At 37.9% G+C, this 24335-nt stretch overlaps 1 non-coding gene across 1 annotated transcript; it reads right to left on the bottom strand.

The window, feature by feature from the left end:
* Window positions 1–18287: 18287 nt before the first annotated feature.
* On the bottom strand, window positions 18288–18360 carry TRNAW-CCA (transfer RNA tryptophan (anticodon CCA)). Its single transcript has one exon. It is a non-coding gene; the product is annotated as a tRNA-Trp (tRNA).
* Between the last annotated feature and the right edge of the window lie 5975 nt (window positions 18361–24335).

Here is a 24335-nt window from a genome sequence, read left to right as displayed (position 1 = left end):
AGGTGTGTGGATTTATCTCTGGGCTTTCTATTTTGTTCCATTGATCTATATTTCTGTCTTTGTGCCAGTACCATACTGTCTTGATGACTGTGGCTTTGTAGTAGAGCCTGAAGTCAGGCAGGTTGAGTCCTCCAGTTCCATTCTTCTTTCTCAAGATTGCTTTGGCTATTTGAGGTTTTTTGTATTTCCATACAAATTGTGAAATTATTTGTTCTAGCTCTGTGAAGAATATCGTTGGTAGCTTGATAGGGATTGCATTGAATCTATAAATTGCTTTGGGTAGTATACTCATTTTCACTATATTCATTCTTCCAATCCATGAACATGGTATATTTCTCCATTAGTGTCCTCTTTGATTTCTTTCACCGGTGTTTTATAGTTTTCTATATATAGGTCTTTAGTTTCTTTAGGTAGATATATTCCTAAGTATTTTATTCTTTTTGTTGCAATGGTGAATGGAATTGTTTCCTTCATTTCTCTTTCTATTTTCTCATTATTAGTGTATAGGAATGCAAGGGATTTCTGTGTGTTGATTTTATATCCTGCAACTTTACTATAGTCATTGATTAGTTCTAGTAATTTTCTGGTGGAGTCTTTAGGGTTTTCTATGTAGAGGATCATGTCATCTGCAAATAGTGAGAGTTTTACTTCTTATTTTCCACTTTGGATTCCTTTTATTTCTTTTTATGCTCTGATTGCTGTGGCCAAAACTTCCAAAACTATGTTGAATAATAATGGTGAAAGTGGGCACCCTTGTCTTGTTCCAAGCTGGTTCTTTGAAAGGATAAATAAAATTGACAAACCATTAGCCAGACTCATCAAGAAACAAAGGGAGAAAAATCAAATCAATAAAATTAGAAATGAAAATGGAGAGATCACAACAGACAACACAGAAATACAAAGGATCATAAGAGACTACTATCAGCAATTATATGCCAATAAAATGGACAACGAGGAAGAAATGGACAAATTCTTAGAAAAGTACAACTTTCCAAAACTGGACCAGGAAGAAATAGAAAATCTTAACAGACCCATCACAAGCACGGAAATTGAAACTGTAATCAGAAATCTTCCAGCAAACAAAAGCCCAGGTCCAAATGGCTTCACAGCTGAATTCTACCAAAAATTTAGAGAAGAGCTAACACCTATCCTATTCAAACTCTTCCAGAAAATTGCAGAGGAAGGTAAACTTTCAAATTCATTCTATGAGGCCACCATCACCCTAATACCAAAACCTGACAAAGATGCCACAAAAAAAGAAAACTACAGGCCAATATCACTGATGAACATAGATGCAAAAATCCTTAACAAAATTCTAGCAATCAGAATCTAACAACACATTAAAAAGATCATACACCATGACCAAGTGGGCTTTATCCCAGGGATGCAAGGATTCTTCAATATCTGCAAATCAATCAATGTAATACACCACATTAACAAATTGAAAAATAAAAACCATATGATTATCTCAGTAGATGCAGAGAAAGCCTTTGACAAAATTCAACATCCATTTATTATCAAAACTCTCCAGAAAGCAGGAATAGAAGGAACATACCTCAACATAATAAAAGCTATATATGACAAACCCACAGCAAACATTATCCTCAATGGTGAAAAATAAAAATATTTTAAAAGAAGATTTAGAGATGAAAAGATATTTAAACTATTGCTTACAGTGAGATTTAGGGAATATCTGTAAATTTTATTAAACCTGAACAATTTTCTTAGCCCTGAACTATTTTCTATCTCTATTCATTTACTGTCTATCATCTTTCCCATAAGAAATATTCCTAAAAGTTAAGTGTGAAATTAGAATAAGCAAACATATATGTGTACACATATGTGTGTATATATGTATATGTGCAATATATATCTATGGCAAAGAGGTGTTTTATATATATGTATATTATATGTGTACATATATGTGTGTGTATATTACATATGTACATACATATATGCACAGAAGGATTTACATCATTCTTTCTTTATTTTGCAATTCTGAACATACAGGGATGTAGCAATGACCAAGACAGACATGACCTCTTTCCTTTAAAGGCATGAAGAATAATGAAGAAGTTTAAAAAATGATAAATAAAAAAAATAAATATGTGTATACACATAATCGAACAGTGTCAAAGATTTGATAATATGAAAAAGAACATATTCTCTAATTTTCACAGAAGTTGTCATGACAGTGATGGGTGTTATAGTTCTGTTTGATCAATTTTGCTTATAAAGCAGAACACTCAACCCTGGTTGTAAAAGAAATACATGCCTTCTTGAATTTAGAAAGTAAGGAAAATGGTCCCCCAAATCTAAAAAAGATACTGACTTATTTAAAAGCAGCAAACATTTAATATCATCAGCATAAGAGATGTTCACCATCACATAGGAAAAATTTCTACCTCCTAGGGCTATATCAAGAAAGAAACTAATCTGTTAATGCTGAGTTAATTACAAATTTAATTCTCTTACTGACAAAGAAAGCATTTGTTGTCTCAGCATGTCAATAACTTAGCTAACTGTATTTTTCTTATAATAATGCATAAAATTTTGCTGTTAGTTTAAAGGAAGAACTTGGAGTAAAAATTGCCCAACATGGAAGAATAATTTTCCAATAGAACAATTTCAAGCATCAACTAAAACAGGATATTATTCAGCAGATGTTTTTCTTAGCAGTCTTCCTCTAAAATCTCTAAAATGCTAGTATAAGATATATGTGTGTAGGAGAGAGAGACTCAACATTGCATGTTTTGTGCATAACTGCTCCAAAGGATCTGATTTTGTGTACTATATTTATCGAGCTTATGTAGTTTGCCACATAACAGAAAAAGAAAAAATACACATAAAAACAATGCAACCAAGTATCCAAGTGTCATACCAGCTAAAACACCAAATAAACCTTGAGCAGTGGGGGAAGAAAAAGAGAGAGAAGTACAGAAAAATGAGAGAAGAAAAAGAAGGAGGAAAAGGATACAAGAAAGGAAAGAGGGGAGGAAGAGGGAGGGGAGGGAAGGGAGAAATACAGAATGATAGTCTAGTCACCACTGAGCACTCATCTTTATCTTAGTGACATTAACCATTTGCAGTGAGATGAAGTTTAGTGTCCTCATAAGTGTGTCACCAAAGCTAAATACCAAGCCTCTTCAATGTCTCTTTTTCTCTATATACAGCAGTCTATCCCATTTTTACATTTAAAACTAGTCTGTTCTGTGACCTCTCTGTATTATTTATAGCATTACAAAACTTGTTTTGCTTTCTTCTGTTTAAAGTCAAAACTGAGAAGTAAATTGGATAAAGTTTTGGGGGTACTTTTAAAAGGTAGAGCCTAGAGAAGAGTCAAGCAGGAGAAGTAAGGAGGCAGTAATTTTGTACACACTACCCATGGGGTATAGGAAGAATTTTTATAGTACCAAAGATTCTCTTCGTTCACATAATGTTCAATCAAGGCAGGAGGGATATTTTATATTCATCAGGATATAGAAAACTGAGAATTACAGAAAAACAAAATTGTAGGTGATGTCATGTTCATCCAAAGTCCAGCGCCATCGTCTTCACAAATAACTGAGGAATGAGATGTGAGCATCATGGAAGGTGGACTTTATAGACATAAAGAGAGACATAAGCAGGGAGGCAAAGATTAATAAAATAACAATGGGCACATCCTATATCTTAAGTGACCACTTGCCAAAGTCACAAATAGACTATAACCAGTAAAGCAGGAAGAGGGAAGTCATCTCATGCAGAGAAAGGTATGAAAGTTAATAGAGTGAATTTTGAAAAATGGTTCACAAAATTCCCAGGTGCAAATGCAACCAGTATTAGATCAGCTACTTGATCTTATCTAACACCTTCTTGGGATAAACAAGTGTAGACCTGGGATTAGAGCGTGGATCCCTGGACACCCAGCCAAGACCACCTTCTGCTGCCTCATATTTCAATGCCTAAATTTGATATTTGGATTTCTTTTTTGCATATTTTTAAGTTATATAGCATATAAATTGTAGAATTATGGCCACAATCAAGCTAATCAACATATCTACACCTATGTAGTCAAGTGGGTATGTCAGGGCAGTGTGTAATTTCCTCGGTTCTGTCTCACTGCAGCAAAGATTTCAAACAGCAGACCAGTGTTACAGCTCAGTTACAGTTCAGTTTTATTTGGCAAACAGGATAGTACACTCTCGAGGCGTTAGGGCAGACTGACCCCAAAGGAGAGGCCTCAATCCATCTTGGCTTCCTCTTTTTATACATTTTGTCTCCTCCCCTTCAAGCCTGCCCTGTGCAAACTGGGCTAGCCAAGGAGGGCTGTTTGCTTCACCTGTGGTTCTCACTCTGGTCCTCGGACCTTCCTTTGTTCTATTTTCATGGGCTTTTCCCTTCTTTGTCTTTTAACCACTTCCATTCTGGACTTCTTTTTCCTATTCTAACTACCTAACAGGTAGATATTGGTTAAGGGGTACAAAGTTTCAGTTATACAAGATGAGTAAGTTCTGATGATCCAATACACAGCAATGTAAACATAAAAAAATTAGTTAACAGTTTTGTGTATTTGAAATTTCTTAAGAGTAGATCTTAAGTGTCCTAAACACACACACACAAACAAAAAAGCTTTGTTTTAATGTTAGAGTGATCTGTCCAAGACCTACAGCTCACCATGGAAAAACCAGGACTAACATTCAGGGCTACAAGCAGTCTTGAAGTTGGTGTTTTCTAACCTGGAGACTGACCAAGATAACCTCAAAGTTCCCCCCACCTTAACCCAGCTTTAGATAGGCCTCTTCTTGATGACAGGCCTCAGATCTCACTTTTCTTCGATGAGTTACTTTAGAAACTCTGTAGTTGAAAATTCTTTCTCTGCCCTTTGAAATGTATATAGATCTCCCAGTCTCTTGTCAGTTTTACAACCCAGGAATGTCTCAAGGACCTACAGTCATTTCTTTGAAATAAAATCATAACGAAGAGAGCAGGCCATCTCTCTATCTCTGTGGGATGGTAGGAGCCTATTGTAACATTAATTGGCAAATACAGATGGTCCAACTCACAGAGAAAAACACTGGCAAATTCAGGAATAATTCAATGTACTTGGCACCTCCCATATAGCAACCTCTCTGTCAACATCCTTCAGTACTTTTCTGTAAACTCACCCCTACTCCTAAAATTCCTCCTGCCTTTTGTTTCTGTGGACTTGAGTTCAATCTCTCTTCCCTATTGCAATAGGCTTAGATAAAGTCTAACTTGCATGTTTAACTCTGACCTGTGCAAATTTTCCTTGACAGCCCCAAATTTTCCTAGGCAACTTGTGGGAACTCTTTGAATCCAAATTGGCAAGTATTTTACTCAGGTAAATAAATATATGCATATTACTACTACTAATATATATTGTTTATAAGTATTTGGTATATGTTTAAATATATGTTGCTGTTATGGTTACTAAATACAACTGTATTTGAAAGCATTACTAAATTTTAAGTAGCTTTTGTGTATTTTGTGTTTTTTCAGTGAGAATTCTGTGGGAATATTTGAAATTCAGTTCAGTTCAGTCACTCAGTTGTGTCCAACTCTTTGCGACCCCATGAATCGCAGCACGCCAGCCTCCCTGTCCATCATCAACTCCCGGAGTTCACCCAGACTCACGTCCATCAAGTCAGTGATGCCATCCAGCCATCTCATCCTCTGTTGTCCCCTTTTCCTCCTGCCCCTAATCCCTCCCAGCATCAGAGTCTTTTCCAATGAGTCAACTCTTCACATGAGGTGGCCAAAGTATTGGAGATTCAGCCTCAGCATCAGTCCTTCCAATGAACACCCAGGACTTATCTCCTTTAGGGTGGACTGGTTGGATCTCCTTGTGGTCCAAGGGACTCTCAAGAGTCTTCTCCAACACCACAGTTCAAAAGCATCAATTCTTCGGTGCTCAGCTTTCTTCACAGTCCAACTCTCACATCCGTACATGACCACTGGAAAAACCATAGCCTTGACTAGACAGACTTTTGTTGGCAAAGTAATGTCTCTGCTTTTCAACAGGCTATCCCAATTGGTTATCACCAATAACCAGAGTAGCACCTGTGAAATCTCAATGGTAAGTCAATACTAATTACTGTCTTGTATTTACCTGCTTATTATAAAATCCTAGCAGCTGTAGTAACGTGTTGATTGTATTGATTCCTCTTATTCATTGACCCCTCAACTTTTTCACCTATGTAATTCATCCAGTTCTGTGGCTTGACATTCTATCTACCTGCTGATGGCTCCCAAATTTCTACTTTGATGTGTGTGGGTAGCTGCTGTGAGAAGCACTTTTAAGATTCTTAGATGCCCTCCCCTTTTTTTTTTTAATTTGAGAGAATTTAGCACTAGCTTAGCAATTCCCTTTAGCAAAGGATTGCCCAATCACATACACAACTTGAAATTTATCCACAGGCCTCATGTGATTGAGAATTTTTTTTACCAGCTGGGAGACATGGAATGAGAGGTGGTTTATATTCCAACCCAGCAAGTCCTGGGTCTTCTCTATTTCCCCTAACTTCTTACAAAATGAATAGCCTCTTCTATAGTTATTGCATAACTTCTATAATAGAAGTTATACAGAATGAATAACTTCTAAAAAATGAATATCTTCCTTCATGTATCTTAGTACACATTACTAAGAGAAGCAGCTTGGCCCATTCAACACTCTGTTGCTCAATGTTTTTGCCAGGTCCACAGATTCATTAGGTATATTCTCTACCTTCCAATTTACCACAGACAATAGTCCTACTAATTGTTCTGGAATTGTATAGCACAGGAGTCCCTTCTCCAGTCTCCTACAGCCATTGCCTCACTGCCCCTCGGGTCCTCTAAGTCTGTGGTTCACTCTCTCTCACTGACCTATCACTGGGCTTGAAGCCAATGTCACTTTTGCAGGCCTGTGTTATTGCTGTAATCCACCTTTAGGGCCAGTTTTGGTCTCAATATTCTTGCCCAGACAAGAGGAGCCAGGTGAGCTACAGTCCATGGGTCACAAAGAGTCAGACATAACTAAGCAACTTTGACTTTCACTTATTTTTTTTTCACTTTCATCTCAGTTAATTATTTATGCATTGAAAAAATTACCCCAAGACTTAGAGGCTTAAAAGGACAACTTATTATTTCTCACAATTCATGGATCAGTGGGAGGAAGGTTGTTTGCCGGCCTCTGATATGACTGAATGTGCAGGTACCTTGCCTGGAGTGGAGGATATATGATGGTTCTTTCAGGTATCTGGGAGTTGGTGCTAGGTGTCACCTGGACTACTCTCTTCATGTGGTCTCTCACCATCCGGCAGGCTATCCTGATGTCCTCAGACAGTGGGGGAGCAGCACAAGAAGGCAAAGCCCAAAGCTGCAAGGCCTCTTGAGACCCCGGCTCCACACTCGTGTATCTTTACTTCCACTGTACTCTACTGGCCAAGAAGTCACAGAGCCAATTCAGATTCAAGATACAATACAGAAATAAACTCTTGTGGGGAGGAGCTGCAAAAAATGTGTGGCCATACTTAACCTACCAAAGTTCAGTTTAGTCGATCAGTTGTGTCCGACTCTTTGTGACATCATGGACTGAAGCACACTAGGCTTCCCTGTCCATCACCAACTCCCAGAGCCTGTTCAAACTCATGTCCATCGAGTCAGTGATGCCATCCAACCATCTCATCCTCTGTTGTCCCCTTCTCCTCCCACCTTCAATCTTTCCCAGCATCAGGATCTTTTCCAATGAGACAGTTCTTCAAAACAGGTGGCCAAAATATTGCAGTTTCATCCTCAGCATCAGTCCTTCCAATGAATATTCAGGCCTGATTTCCTTTAGGATTGCCAGGTTGGATTTCCTTGTGGTCCAAAGGACTCTTAAGAGTTTTCTTCAATATTACAGTTCAAAAGCATCAATTCTTTGGCACTCAGCTTTCTTCACAGTCCAACTCTCATATCCATACATGACTACCAGAAAAACCATAACTTTGACTAGATGGACATTTGTTGGCAAAGTAATGTCTCTGCTTTTTAATATGCTGTCTAGGTTGGTCATAGCTTTTCTTCCAAGGAGCAAGTGTCTTTTAATTTCATGGCTGCAGTTACCATCTGCTGTGATTTTGGAGCCAAAGAAAATAAAGTCTGTCACTGTTTCCATTGTTTTCCCATTAATTGCCATGAAGTGATGGGACCAGATGCCACGATCTTAGTTTTCTGAATGTTGAGCTTTACGCCAACTTTTTCACTCTCCTTTTTCATTAAGAGACTCTTTTGTTCTTCGCTTTCTGCCATAAGGGAATATCCATGAAATTCTCCAGGCCAGAATACTGAAGTGGATTGTCATGGCCTTCTCCAGGGTATCTTCCCAACCCAGGGATTGAACCCAGGTCTCCCACATTGCAGGCAGATTCTTTACCAACTGAGCTATAAGGGAAGCCCTAACCTACCACATACTATAGGTAATCCTCGACTTAGGATTTCTCGACTTCAACCGTGGTGCAAAAGTGCTATGCATTCAGTAGAAGTCATACTCCAGATTTTTAAATCTGATCTTTTCCTGAGATAGTGATACATGGCATGACACTGTCTCATGATGCTGGACAGAGGCAGCAGCTACAGCTCCCAGAGAGACATGTAATCAAGAGGGTAAATGCAGATACACTCACAACCACTCTGTACCCACACCACCATTCTGTTTTTCATTGTCAGAACAGTGTTCAATAAATTGCCACAATTTATTTAAAAATAGGCTTTATGTTAGATGATTTTGCCCAACTACAAGCTAATATGTCTGAGCACCTTTAAGGTGGGCTAGGCTAATCTTATAATATTTAGTAAGTTTGGTGTATTACATGCATGTTCAACTTATATTTTTGTTTTTCTTTTTTTGACAGTGCCTTGCAGTATGCAGGATCTTAGTTTCCCGACCAGGAATGGAACCCATGCCCTTGGCAGTGAGAACACAGAGTCCTAACTACTGGACCACTGGGGAATTCCCCTCAACTTACATTTTTTACTTATGATGGATTTATCAGGATGTAACTCCATTGATCTGTAGAATGGAAAATATTGGGTTGGCCAAAATGTTCATTTGGGTTTTTATGTAAGATTTAATGAAAAAAAGCCCAAATGAACCTTTTGGCCAACCCAAAACTATAGCAATTATAAGTTTAAAATAAGCAGAATAGTTTCAGGCAATAGAGTCTCTTTGGCTTTAGAAAAGAATATAGCATTGATCAAATTCACACCATCACTCTGCCCTTTTCTTCTCATGTGAATTTGGACAAGCAGCTTTATACTCTATTCTCAGTTTCATTAAGTAACAAATAGAGCTGATGATGTCTACATCTTTAAATAAAATAATATGTAAAGTATTCTTAATACGTTAAGTAGCTAGTATCATCACTGGAGCAATTATTACAAGAATGAGAGAGGACAATTAATTCCAGAAAGAAGCAGAGGAGTAAACATGATTTGGAGACAAAGAAGAGTAAGCAGGGCTGGGCCATGTAACACTGATAATAGTTAACATTTATTGAGCCGTAAACTTTGCCAGTTGTTCTATACAGCATCTCACTTAGTCTTCACATTCACACTATGAGGTGGTTATTATTTCCTCCATGTTCACTTAACAGTCTGGTTTGCAGAGTTGCTTTTTTTTTTTTTAGACACATACCATCCAACCAGGTACTGGGCACTTTAGTAGGACCTGCATAGAGAAGTTTATGGTATGATGGGGGAGAAGGACACAGAGGCAGAAAAGGATAAAGGTTGATACTCTTTGAGTAGCAGTGAGTGATATGCAATAGTCAAGTGAAAGTCTGAGGGAGGGACAGGTATTGGTAGTAGAGATAAAGGGTGGGGGAATCAGACTGAGAAAGATTTAGAAGGCCTATGTAATTGGATATTTAGTGTGGGAGAAAAAAAATATTCAGGGATGAACTGAGGGTTTTTCAGCTTGGAGCGCCTAAATATGTGGTGCTACACCCCCAAACAATAGGAAATATCAGCTGAGAAGCATTTTCATGGTTTGAGGGGTTTGAGTTTATTTCTGGACAATGTCACATATATGTACAGACACATTCAGGTGGGCAAGTGTAACAGGCAGCTCCAAAGTGACATGGACTCTGGATACATGACTTGGGCATTATCAGCCTATGACATGACTGTTCAACCCCAACCCTCCGAAGCTCTGACATAATTATACAACCTTTTTGTCTAGTGGAGGGAGGTACAAGTGACTCCTGGAGATTCAGGTAGTGGTTTGCTCACTGCCCATTACAGGCAAAGCCAAAGTTTCATATTTAAACACATCATTCTTGCTACTGGGATTTACATTTTTCATTACAAAATTTCCAGATCAACAATCATATGCTAAACTTTAAGTTTCTCTTGCTGGTCACAAATTAAAAGATGATCCTGGATATTTTCTAATTTAGGACCAACTGCTTTTTAAAATACTTAACTAGCACTGCTGCTGAGTCACTTCAGTTGTGTCCGACTCTGTGCGACCCCATAGACGGCAGCCCACCAGGCTCCCCCGTCCCTGGGATTCTCCAGGCAAGAACACTGGAGTGGGTTGCCATTTCCTTCTCCAATGCGTGAAAGTGAAAAGTCAAAGTGAAGTTGCTTAGTCATGTCCGACTCTTAGCGACCCCATGGACTGCAGCCCACCAGGCTCCTCCATCCATGGGATTTTCCTGGCAAGAGTACTGGAGTCGGGTGCCATTGCCTTCTCCCAGCACTGCTGCTGCTGCTGCTAAGTCGCTTCAGTTGTGTCTGACTCTGTGCAACCCCGTAGACGGCAGACCACCAGCACTAGAGAGAGTTAATTGCTCAGCCGTGTCCAACTTTGCAACCCCATTGTAGCCCACCAGGCTCCTCTGTCCAAGGGGTTCTCTAGTCAAGAATACTGAACTGGGTTGGCATTCCCTTCTCCAGGGAATCTTCTCATCCCAGGGATCGAACCCAGGTCTCCTGCATTGCAGGCAAATTCTTTACCATCTAAGCCACCAGGGAAACCCTAACCAGCACTACTGAAGTATTAATAATGGAAAAGATAAAGCAAGTTTAACATTGTTTTTGTGCCTGTCATTATGATATACACTTTCGTACAATATTTGTTAAAGTAAAATGTTAGTCATTCAGTCGTGTCCAACTCTTTGTGACCCTATGGACTGTAGCCCACCAGGCTTCTCTGTCTATGGGATTTTCCAGGCAAGAATATTGGACTGGATTGACATTTCCTCCTTCAGGGGATCTTGCTGACCCAGGGATTGAACTTGGGTATCCTGCATTGCAGGAGGATTCTTTACTGTCTAATCCACCAGAAAGCCCTTGTTAATTCTCTCCCTAAAAATCTCAAGGTGGGTATTGTTGTGACCACTTTATAAATAGAAAAACAGGTCTAGAGAAATTATTCAACTTTGTCAAAGTCACGGTGTGTGGACAAGATGCTTAAAAATAATATTGGTAAAACAATTTATTTTCTAGGCTTTTTCATAATTTTTCTAAACAGGTTGTAATGTTTATGTCTCATAGAATACACCTCTTTGCCTAAACTCAAATGTTACTCTCCCATGAATTCTGTTTTCCTCCTCCCCTCTCCTCCTTTGCTCTTTATATATGCATTGCTGCCTTTAAGAGTGGATTCAAAATTCCTTGACTTTCTCAAATGCAGGATATTTCAACTCTGCTTCACTTCAGGTTTTCATTCAGTCACTGGGAATTTCTGCTGGAGGCTCAACAGTGATAGCATAACTCCCTAAGTGAGTCAGCAAGTTCTCTGAGCCATGACACCTCCAGTCCTACAGCCCATCTCCCTAAATACACTCTTGTCTAATTGATTACTTTCCCTGTCTTTTGTCATGTCACCACACAGATGCATAAAAATAAACCTCAGTTGTATAAATCCAACGGCTCACTTTTTCTGTTTCTAAACAATACTTAAAAATAAGTCCTACTGGAGAGGATTATACAATCCTGCAATTTGGTTCCCATATAAATTCATAGCTTCCAATATAAGAGTACTTGAGACTCCTCAGAGAAATCTGCTGTGCACCCTCATTGACCTTTTTTGGTTTTTCCAAAATTTGTTTTCCATTCACTCTTCAAATCTTCTTTGTTTTACTTTCATCTTCAGTCTCAACATGTAGTCTCAATACCTACTTTACAGAGAAAACAGTGATGTCATACAATATGTACTTTCTCCTCCATCTATCTTTCCCACAAGCTGCCTATAGCATCAGCCATCCTTTAAACGACTTTCCTCAAGTGTTATCAGACATGGTTCTCTCCTGTGGATGGCTCATTACTCAGGTGGGCATGGGATAGCATCTTCATCTCCACCATACATCTCTAGATTTCTCTGTCTGTCTCACAGGCCTTCAAAATCACACTTTTGGAAAAAAGCGGTGATTTGGATTTTTTTGAGTTTTAGAAAATCAGCTTGATTTACACTTTCTAACTCCTCAATAACTCCTCAGACCACTACAATTTGGCTTCTTCCCTCATCATATCAAGCTAAAGCGTCTTCATGATGATTTCTTGTTTTTCAGTACACTTGGATTTGGTACGGCTTACTCCATCAGCTTCAGTTACATCATGGCTATCTCCCACCACCAAAAAAAAGAACTATTATATTCAATACTATTTCTAGTTAAAAAAAAAACCTCTTAGTCAGAAGAAAGATTATAAAATCTGTCAGTGAAAACATTTCTGAGAATTCAGCCAAGTCTGTTTTACAGAATCAAGTGGCTTTTTTTTTTAGGGTAGCCCTGCACTATTCTCCTTGACCCACTGTATCATAAAAGCAACAAAAACTGTTTTCTATAGAATAAATGTTTTCTTTGGATAGTTACATAGAAACTGGGACTTCCCAGGTGGCACAAGTGGTAAAGAACCCACCTGCTAATGCAGGAGACATAAGAGACACAGGTTCAATCCCTGGGACTGGAAGATCTCCTGCAGAAGGGCATGGCAACCCATTCCGGCATTCTTGTCTGGAGAATCTCATGGACAGAGGAGCCTGGCGAGCTATAGTCTATAGGATCGTAGAGTCAGACAGGACTGAAGTGACTTAGCATACACACACACACACACATACCTAGAAATTAAGGCCTGCGGGATTAACCATGATAACACTGAGAAATAATTTTTAATTTTAAATGATTGAGGGGGGGGCTTCCAGATGTAATTAGTGTCATTTATTATATCTTCTAGGGTCAGAATACTAGAAGTGATCCCTCCTAGAAATTTTCTTAAGTTGTCTGTGCTGGCCTCTTTGGAGATGTTTCTGAATATTCTTTTCAGAGAAACGTGACCCATTGGAGGTTGACAACTATAAACATCTAAAAGTCTCTCATGGGTATTCTGAATACATAGGAAATGTTAGTGTGTGACAGGTGGGAAAGTCTGATGGCCACATGAGAAGTAGTAGCCTAGTGGGACTGTATTGGGAATAACAAAATCACTTAGCATCAGGAGTAAGACAGTTTTGTCCCTCAAAATGGAAGATTCTTTAACTAGACAGTTACTGCAAAACTGGTGTTTCAAGAAAACAAACTGATAACTTTAGCAGAAAGGCCCCAAATTAGATACCCCACCTGCTGAGTGAGCTTTTACTGTTGGTGTTGTAATAAGCTTAGCTGGAGAGTTTATTGACATGAGGTCAAAGTCTAATTTTTATGAGTGTGAAGTCTGTGATATATGAAGTAAATATAAATTACCAAGAGGTTGGTTCCTATAAAAGTGAATCTATTTCTAAAGCGTTTAAAGGAACAGTTACTACATGCTGTTGGAAATCAGTTAGAGCAGCAACTGTAGTCTGAGAAAAATACACCAGAGAATTTTGCTTTTTTCTTAAGTGGCAGAAAAGGTGGTCCAAAGTAACAGGAAAAAGATAGAGGAGATCATATTGAGAACTTTTAGTTAAGAGAGAATAACAAAAATACAATAACAGACAACATTAGTGGTAAGGGGGAAAATGCTGAAAAATCATATAATTAATCTTGTTCTATCATCTTGAGCAGAAGCTGTCTGCTTCTGTAGTCAGCAGATTGGTCTGTCATTCTGGGCATAAGGTATCCACTTACACAGTCAGCAGCTTCAGGAGAATTCCTAAAAAATCATCAACTCAAGGTCTCCTGACGGAATAGATGTCCAGCAGTCAGTAGGAATTCCTGTGTATTTTTTTTTTTTTAATTTGAGAAACATAAACCCAAGAATCAACACCTTGGAGCTTTACTTTGTGTCTGTTATGAGAGTATCTTGTAAGGGTTTTTTTTTTAACTGATGCTCAAAAGGTTGTTTTATTTTTTTCTGAAGCCCAGATTTCCAGTTTTCAGATCGTGCAGACTGCCTAAGTAGGCATTTTGGAAATACACTTTTAATTTGTTGGTGATAAGGCTAGAGATATCATTTGAGTCTCCTGCAATAATTGGTCATATCACCTTCTAACAGTAGAATATTGGACTGGAAGTAATTCTCAAAACTATTAGGCATTCCTGTTATTCAAAAGGAGATAACTTACAGATATTAGAGAGGATTGATCTTACTGTCTTCAAGGCTATTTGCAGTACTCTGGGCCTCAATAAATTCAAGATTCCTGAAAACTGTGTTAATTGTATAGTTTGAGAATCATTTTGCTTCTTTTTATCTTTCTTGAAATTTGGGAATATGAGGCCAGTGGAAATTACTCTGCGTAATACTAGAGTGGGTAGCCTTTTCTTCCCAACCCAGGGATTGAATCCAGGTCTCCCACATTGCAGATGGATTCTTTACCAGCTGATCCACAAGGGAAGCCCAATTGTAAGTTACGGTATTCTTTTTTTTTTTTTTTTTTTTTGTAAATTAATTTATTTATTTTAATTGGAGGCTAATTACTTTACAATATTGTAGTGGGTTTTGCCATACATTGACATGAATCAACCATGGGTGTACATGTGTCCCCCATTCTGAACCCTGCCCCCACTTCCCTCCCCATCCCATCCCTCAGGGTCATCCCAGTGCACCAGCCCTGAGCACCCTGTCTTATGCATCAAACCTGGACTGATGATCGTTTCAATGCTATTCTCTCAAATCATCCCACCCTAGCCTTCTCCCGCAGAGTCCAAAAGTCTGCTTTTTACATCTGTGTCTCTTTTGCTGTCTCACATATAGGGTCATTGTTACCATATTTCTAAATTCTATATATATTCATTAATATACTGTATTGGTGTTTTTCTTTATGACTTACTTCACTCTATATAATAGGCTCCAGTTTCATCCACCTCATTAGAACTGATTCAAATGCATTCTTTTTAATAGCTGAGTAATATTAAATTGTAGTAAATACATATTACATCTGTGTACAATGTGTATATACACAATATGTACCACAGTTTTCTTATCCATTCATCTGCCGATGGACATCTAGGTTGCTTCCATGTCTTAGCTATTGTAAACAGTGCTGCAATGAACATTGGAGTACCCGTGTCTCTTGCAATTCTGGTTTCCTTGTTGTGTAAGCCCAGCAGTGGGATTGCTGGGTTGTATGGAAGTTCTATTTCCAGTTTTTTAAGGAATTTTCACACTGTTCTCCAAAGTGGCTGTACTAGTTTGCATTCCCACCAACAGTGTTAGAGGGTTCCCTTTTCTCTGCACACTCTCATTTTGATAGCAGCCATTCTGACCAGCGTGAGATGGTACCTCATTATAGTTTGGATGTGCATTTCTTTGATAATGAGTGATGTTGAGAATCTTTTCATGTGTTTGTTAGCCATCTGTATGTCTTCTTTGGAGAAATGTCTGTTTAGTTCTTTGGCCCATTTTTTGATTGGGTCATTTATGTTTCTGGAATTGAGCTACATGAGCTGCTTGTATATCTTTGAGATTAATTCTTTGTCAGTTGCTTCATTTGCTATTATTTTCTCCCATTCTGAAGGCTATCTTTCCACCTTGCTTATAGTTTCCTTCATTGTGGAAAAGCTTTCAAGTTTAATTAGGTCCCATTTGTTTATTTTTGCTTTTATTTCCACTACTCTGGGAGGTGGGTCATAGAGGATTTTGCTGTAATTTATGTCAGAGTGTTTTGGCTATGTTTTCCTCTAGGAGTTTTTATAGTTTCTGGTGTTAAAATTAGATGTTTAATCCATTTTGAGTTTATTTTTGTGTATGGTGTTAGAAGTGTTCTAGTTTCATTCTTTTACAAGTGGTTGACCAGTTTTCCCCACACCACTTGTTAAAAAGATTGTCTTTTCTCCATTGTATATTCTTGCCTCCTTTGTCAAAGATATGGTATTCATAGGTGCGTGGATTTATCTTTGGGCTTTCTATTTTATTCCCTTGGTCTATATTTCTGTCTTTGTGCCAGTACCATACTGTCTTGATGACTGTAGCTTTGTAGTATAGCCTGAAGTCAGGCAGGTTGATTCCACCAGTTCCATTCTTCTTTCTCAAGATTGCTTTGGCTATTCGATGTTTATTGTATTTCCATACAAATTGTGAAATTATTTGTTATAGTTCTCTGAAAAATACCATTGGTAGCTTGATAGGGATTTCATTGATTGTATAGATTGCTTTGGGTAGTATACTCATTTTCACTATATTGATTCTTCTGATCCATGAACATGGTATATTTTTCCATCTATTTGTGTCATCTTTGATTTCTTTCATCAGTGTTTTATAATTTTCTATATATAGGTCTTTTGTTTCTTTAGGTAGATTTATTCCTAAGTATTTTATTCTTTTTGTTGCAATGGTGAATGGAATTGTTTCCTTAATTTCTCTTTCTGTTTTCTCATTGTTCTGGTCTTAAAATTAGATCTTAAAAATTGGAAAGACAAGGGATTTCTGTGTGTTGATTTTATATCCTGCAACTTTACTATATTCATTAAGTAGCTCTAGTAATTTTCTGGTAGTGTTTTTAGGGTTTTCTATGTAGAAGATCATGTCATCTGCAAACAGTGAGAATTTTACTTCTTCTTTTCCAATCTATAATCCTTTTATTCATTTTTCTTCTCTGATTTCTGTGGCTAAAACTTCCAAAACTATGTTGAATAGTAGTGGTGAGAGTGGGCACCCTTGTGTTATTCTTGACTTTAGGGGAAATGCTTTCAATTTTTCACCATTGAGGTTAATGTTTGCTGTGGGTTTATCATATATGGCTTTTAATATGCTGAGGTATGTTCCTTCTATGCCTGCTTTCTGGAGGGTTTTTATCACAAATGGATGTTGAATTTTGTCAAGGCTTTCTCTGCATCTATTGAGATAATCATATGGTTTTTATCTTTCAATTTGTTAATGTGGTGTATTAATTTGCAAATCCTTGCATCCCCGGGATAAAGCCCACTTGGTCATGATGTATGATCTTTTAAATATGTTGTTGGATTCTGTTTGCTAGAATTTTGTTGAGGATTTTAGCATCTATGTTCATCAGTGATATTGGCCTGTAGTTTTCTTTTTTTGTGGCATCTTTGTCTGGTTTTGGTATTAGGGTGATGGTGACCTCATAGAATGACTTTAGCAGTTTACCTTCCTCTGCAATTTTATGGAAGAGTTTGAGTAGGATAGGTGTTAGCTGTTCTCTAAACTTTTGGTAGAATTGACCTGTGAAGCCATCTGTTCCTGAACTTTTGTTTGTTGGAAGATTTTTTATTACAGTTTGGATTTCCGTGCTTGTGATGGGTCTGTTAAGATTTTCTATTTCTTCTTGGTTCAGTTTTGGAAGGTTATACTTTTCTAAGAATTCGTCCGTTTCTTCTAAGTTGTCCATTTTATTGCCATATAGTTGCTGATAGTAGCCTGTTATGATCCTTTGTATTTCTGTGTTGTCTGTTGTGGTTTCTCCATTTTCATTTCTAATTTTGTTGATTTGATTCTTCTCCCTTTTTTTCTTGATGAGTCTGGCCAATGGTTTGTCTATTTTATTTATCTTCTCAAAGAACCAGCTTTTAGTTTTGTTGATTTTTGCTATCAGTCAGTCACTCAGTCAGTCGCTCAGTCACATCTGACTCTTTGCGACCCCATGGACTTCAACATGCCAGGCCTTCCTGTCCATCACCAACTCCCAGAGATTACTCATACTTATGTCCATTGAGTTGGTGATGCCATTCAACCATCTCATCCTCTGTTGTCCCCTTCTACTAATGCTGGGGTTCTTAATTTCTTCTTTTTCTAGTTGCTTTAGGTGTAAGGTGAAGGTGAAGTCACTCAGTCGTGTCCGACTCTTTGCGACCCTGTGGACTGTAGCCTACCAGGCTTCTCCATCCATGGGATTCTCCAGGCAAGAATACTGGAGTGGGTTACCATTTCCTTCTCCAGGGGATCTTCCTGACCCAGGGATTGAACCTGGGTCTCCTGCATTGGGGGCAGACGCTTTAACCTCTGAGCCACCAGGGAAGCCCAGGTGGGGTGTAAAGTTCGGTTATTTATTTGATTTTTCTCTTGTTTCTTAAGGTAAGCTTGAATTGCTATGAACCTTCCCCTTAGCACTGCTTTTACTGAATCCCATAGGTTTTGGGTTGTTGTGTTTTCTTTTTCATTCATTTCTAAGCATATTTTAATTTCTTTTTTTATTTCTTCTGTGATTTGTTGGTTATTCAGAAGTGTGTTGTTTAGCCTCCATATGTTTGTATTTTTAATGGTTTTTTTCCCGTAGTTGACATCTAATTTTACCACATTTTGATCAGAAAAGATGCTTGAAATGATTTCAATTTTTCTGAATTTACCAAGGCTATATTTATGGCCCAGAATGTGATCTATCCTGGAGAATGTTCTGTGTTCACTTGAGAAAAAAGTGAAATTCATTGCTTTGGGGTGAAATGTCTTATAGATATCAATTAGGTCTAACTGGTCCATTTCATCATTTAAAGTTTGTGTTTCCTTGCTAATTTTCTGTTTAGTTAATCTATCCATAGGTGTGAGTCAGGTATTAAAGTCTCCCACTATTATTGTGTTACTGTTAATTTCCCCTTTCATACTTGTTAGCATTTGCCTTACATATTGTGGTGCTCCTATGTTGGGTGCATATATATTTATAATTGTTATATCTTCTTCTTGGATTAATCCTTTGATCATTAAGTAATGTCCTTCTTTGTCTCTTTTCACAGCATTTTTTTCAAAGTCTATTTTATCTGATATGAGGATTGTTACTCTTGCTTTCTTTTGGTCTCCATTTGCACAAAATATGTTTTTCTAGTCCTTCACTTTCAGTCTGTATGTGTCCCTTGTTTTGAGGTAGGTCTCTTGTAGACAGTATATATAGGGGTCTTGTTTTTTTATCCATTCAGCCACTCTTTGTCTTTTGGTTGGGGCAGTCAACCCATTTACATTTAAGGTAATTATTTATAAGTATGATCCTGTTGCCATTTACTTTGTTGTTTTGGGTTCAAGTTTATCAACATTTTCTGTGTTTCCTATCTAAAGAAGATCCTTTAGCATTTGTTGAAGAGCTGGTTTGGTGGTGCTGAAATCTCTCAGCTTTTGCTTGTCTAAGTTACGATATTCTTAAATAACAGTGCCCATGAAATGTGTGCCCATCTTACTGGAGAGAGAAGTTGGAGCTCCCCAAACTGAGAACAAAAACTCACGTTATTTTTTTCTACCATTAAAATCATAGCTTTGAATCAAGGTATCTGACAAATAAATAACACTAATTAGAACTTACTCTAGTGATTCAATGGTAAAGAATCTGCCTGCCAGTGCAGGAAAGTAGGTTCAATTCCTGGATTTATCAGGAAGATCCCCTGGACAAGGAAATGCCAACACAGTCTAGTATTCTTGCCCATAAAATCTCATGGACAGAGGATCCTGGAGGGCTACCATCCATAGGGTCACAAAGAGTCAGATACAACTGAGAGATTAAGCAACAACAATAACATGGCATATTTGGAGACATTCAAAGAGTCCTACAGCTTACATCCTTGTCCATATTTTACATCTAGTTGTGAGTAGTTGTGAGCTCACAACTACTGTGTTATTAGCAGGTAGGAAATGTCTTGAAAACATCCTCAGTGGTATCTTTAAAACATTCACAAAGTTGGCTCCGTATCATGGCAAACTTATTTCCACTATTGAGGTTAATATCATGAACATTTTTTGGTAAATTCCACTTTTACTATGGTCATCTCCTTAGGCAGCAGCAAAGAAGTTCCAACTACTTTAATTTGTCATCCATTTTCTAGGGGTTCCTGTAGTAGTCAGGAACTCTCTATAATCCAAATTTTCAAAGTCATGGTCTAACCTCAAACCATATATCTCATATCAGTATAAATAGTTAGTCTTTTACCTTTTTTTTTTTTTCCAGAAGGCAGGTCTAAGTAGTAGCAATTAATTTATCCAACTGAATTGATTGAATTCTTTGAAAAGTTGACATTTTAATGATAAAATCATGTCTGTGATAGCACAATCTACTTGGAAATTTTTAATTTTTTCTTTTTAAGAATGAAACATCCACAAACACAAGTAAATCAGAATATTCCAGGGAAGTCTCTGAGTAAGAGGTCTCTACAAGGGATGGATAATCCCCTTAGAAAGTTAAATATCATGGGATTCTCCTTCCTTCCATGAAGGGAAGAGGTGGCTGGCTTTAGAGCACTTTGGTGATGAACAGGTACATGTGAATGGGAAAAGCAACCCTATTTCACAGTTTGACAACTGACTGGAAAGCACTAAGGTTATTTTGTCAACAGAATAGTTTATATAACCTGGAAAACCACTAAGATTTCATGATACTTTATAAATATACCAATTTAAGTTTTCATAAGTTTTTCTATGCCTGTATCACTCTTAGTCAAGGGATATGTATTGGCTATTGAATCTAAAGAAAGACTGAAATAATCAGTAAGCTTTTGACAATTTACATGTTAAGTCATGCCTCAATTATCCATAATTTAAGTGAATAAAAAAATGTTTTATTAATCCAGAGTCTGGAAACAAATCATTTTGGTCAAGGTTATTGTACCCATGTTTGATCTAAAATAGGAATACATTCTTTTAATTTGAAAATGTTCAATCATTAGATCATTTACATATGTTATACATTTACTTGGAAGACAAACTTTCCTTGATTTTTTTCAAGGTTTTAAAACTATACATTAAGTTTGGTAGACAAAAGCTTTCATAACAGTTTTGTGTTAATTAAAATTTGCCAAATTTCTAGACAAACTCTAGTTATTCCTTTCTTCTGTAGGGTGAAGGAAGAAACCTCTGAGCTACCTAATGGCCCTTTTGGGAAACTCAGAGATAGTGTAAACACAAAAGACATTTTTGTAGTTTTTCAAAAACATTTTTACTAATTTCATTTCAACTTTTATTGAATACCTCAAAATATTTTACTTAACAGCTGTTGGAAATCTTTAAATTTTTAGGGCTTTCTTGGTATATAATTATTAAGGCAAAACAAAATTGGTGAGAAGTAGTCAGGGAGGACCTGGAGGAGAATCAGTACTAGCTCTTGAAGTAGCTGCCTGTGGCATAAAAACTTAAGAGGGGAATTATGGAGAGAGGAGACCTTTCCCTCCACAAGCAAGGGAAATGCACGGTAAGTGGGGGTGAAAGATCTCAGCCTTAGCCCCATTTTCTCAAATGGCATCAGCTCAGATCTCAAGGACTCACCTCTTCCCATCAGTGTCTCTGCCTTAGAGTGAGGGATGGGGAAGACTGAACATTTAACTGGAGCTACAACTCTGCACACCTCACCCTCACACTTCTAGATTGCAACCTCTGGAGAAGAGAAAAACCTTTAAAGCTATCCTGGTGCCTTCCAATTTCATGTTCTTAATTATATGCTATGGTTATTAATTTCTGTCTTTGTTATCTGAGGCTGAAAGAGAAAAGTGGGTGATTCTATAGTCCTTATAATCTTCATTGTTTACAAAATAGCCAAATTCTTCAGCCAATCCATCTATGTCTTGCCTATCACTTGTGCCTTATCTTGTTCTACCACAAGCCATGGATTACACATGTTCTTGTCATCTTGGCAAACAGGTTAGTCCTGACCTCCTTTAAATATGGATCACTCGATTCCAGACATCCATCTTTAAGGTGCACTACTTGGAAACACTAATGATACAAATTATTTTATCAATCAGCTTTCCAATACAAAATAGTTGGCACACTCATGTTAGAATAACTCGTGGAGTGTTTGTTTACTAAAGGAGTATTTATGAAAATATTTCAGAATGTGGAACCGTAAGGAAGAATGTAGATAGGATCTCTCAGCCTGAAAAAGTGAGGAAGAAACAGTTACCAAAACCTGGAAGGAGTATATTGTGAGAGGAGGCTAATTTGAAAGCAGCTACAGTCAAGGGACACAGACTTTTTCAACTAACCTTGAGGAAGGAAGGAAGGAGGCTAATTACCCTAACCTTACTCATTTCCAGCCCTGATTGCCTATCAATGCTCCTCACTGGCCAAACCCAACTGGAAGCTAGAAGAAGACAAGGAGGATGACCAGTGCTAGACCCCAGTCCACTCCATTCAAGCCAGCCACCTGGGGATAAAAGGAGGGAAGGGGAGATGAAGATCTGAAGAGGAAAGAGGATGAGGTTGCTACACCTGTATTATGAGCATTCTGCTAGCTCCTATTTCAGGTCTGCTGACAACGAGAACCAACTGGTGGCTTCTATGAAATCCTATACTTCCAGATTTCCTAAAAGGGGCTTTTTGGATCTTTGCTTTTGCAGCTTTTCCAATAATTATCTAAGCCTCAAATACTTTACATATATCAATTTGCTTTCAGCTAAATATACTAAGAATGGTTTCTGCTTCCCCAAGCAAACCTGACTGATCAAAACACTCTCTTAAAAGGGGCTCTAGAACCCAAAAGTAAGTGATAAGAGAGAGAAACAAAACCAATAAGTCTTTATCCAGTTCCTCTGGCTGGGAAGATGAGAGAGCTGAACAGAAAGAGGGATTTTTTTTCCTTTTGCTTCCCTGGAAACCCATGATATTAAATGAAAGTTCATGAGGAATCTGAAATAATATATTTAGCCATATTTAAGAACACTGTGGGCTTCCCTGGTGGCTCAGATGATAAAGAATCTGTCTGCAATGCAGGATAGCCAGGCTCAACCCCTGAATGGGGAAGATCAGGAGGAGGAAATGGCAACCCACTCCAGTATTCTTGACTAAGAAATCCCATGGAGAGAGGAACCCCATGGACTGTATAGCCTACGGGATTGCAAAGAGTCGGACACGACTGAGCTACTGACACTTTCACTTTCAAGAACACAGTATAGACCATACATTAAAATATACATATATAACATGAACCCAGATAGATAGGATAGACGTTTGTTAAGGCAAAATTCCTATAAAGGAGTCTTACATTTTAGCTCTTCTTTCTGGGCTCTAAAATCTAGACTGTAGCAAGTGTACAGAAACCAACCAGAATGGATCGTCCAGACTGAAGATGTTTTATTAACTCAAGACAGGTGAAAAGAAAGGACTGAAAATAAAGGCATACACACTTTAGAAAGAGAACCATCTGTAGGTTACTCTGCACTTAATTCTGTCATAAATATTGACAACAAAGTAAGGACAAATCTTATATTAATTTTTCGGAAAGCTCTGAAAGTCATTCATCCTGTCTCTAGTTCAGGCCATGTTTTTCTTCCTAAATCTGATGACATTCTTGTTCAGCACATATTTCCTTTCTCTTACTGGTTCATACTTCAGTGTTGTTTCCTAATAGAAAGGTTTTCACTTTCAGGTACTTTTCAGGTAATAAACGTATGCTGCAAAATGCTTTTCCTCTTGGTTTCTACCATGGTGGTATGCTTGTGAGTTTCTCTCTCCACTGTGAACTGGTATTTCTACTGCCTGTATCTTTTCTATTGTATTTTCTATCTGCACCACAGTGAGTGAAGGGAATATATTCCATCAACTCTGTCAGGAAGAATAATTTACTGATTGGGCAAAAAAGTATGTTCTCATATTAGGGGACATTGGGACACACTGTTATTCCTTGTGCAACACTGTGCAACTTTCCTAGTGACAACTACTTCATGTCCTCTTTTGTGAGCATGATGAGTTGAGTTTTTATCATCCATTAACACTTTTTTTAATGTAATCTAGAATCACATCCTATTTGCATGGGGTCAGTGAATTCACAGGAAACAATCACAACTATCATTCAGTTCAGTTCAGTCGCTCAGTCGTGTCTGACTCTTTGCGACCCCATGAACTGCAGCACGCCAGGCCTCCCTGTCCATCACCAACTCCCAGAGTCCACCCAAACTCATGTCCATTGAGTAGGTGATGCCATCTAACCATCTCATCCTCTGTCGTCCCTTTCTCCTCTTGCCTTCAGTCTTTCCCAACATCAGGGTCTTTTCAAATGAGTCAGCTCTTCACATCAAATGGCCAAAATA

This window comes from Bubalus kerabau, chromosome 7 (assembly GCF_029407905.1).
Source record: "Bubalus kerabau isolate K-KA32 ecotype Philippines breed swamp buffalo chromosome 7, PCC_UOA_SB_1v2, whole genome shotgun sequence".
Lineage (NCBI taxonomy): Eukaryota > Metazoa > Chordata > Mammalia > Artiodactyla > Bovidae > Bubalus > Bubalus kerabau.
This window is presented reverse-complemented; position numbering and strand designations above follow the sequence as displayed.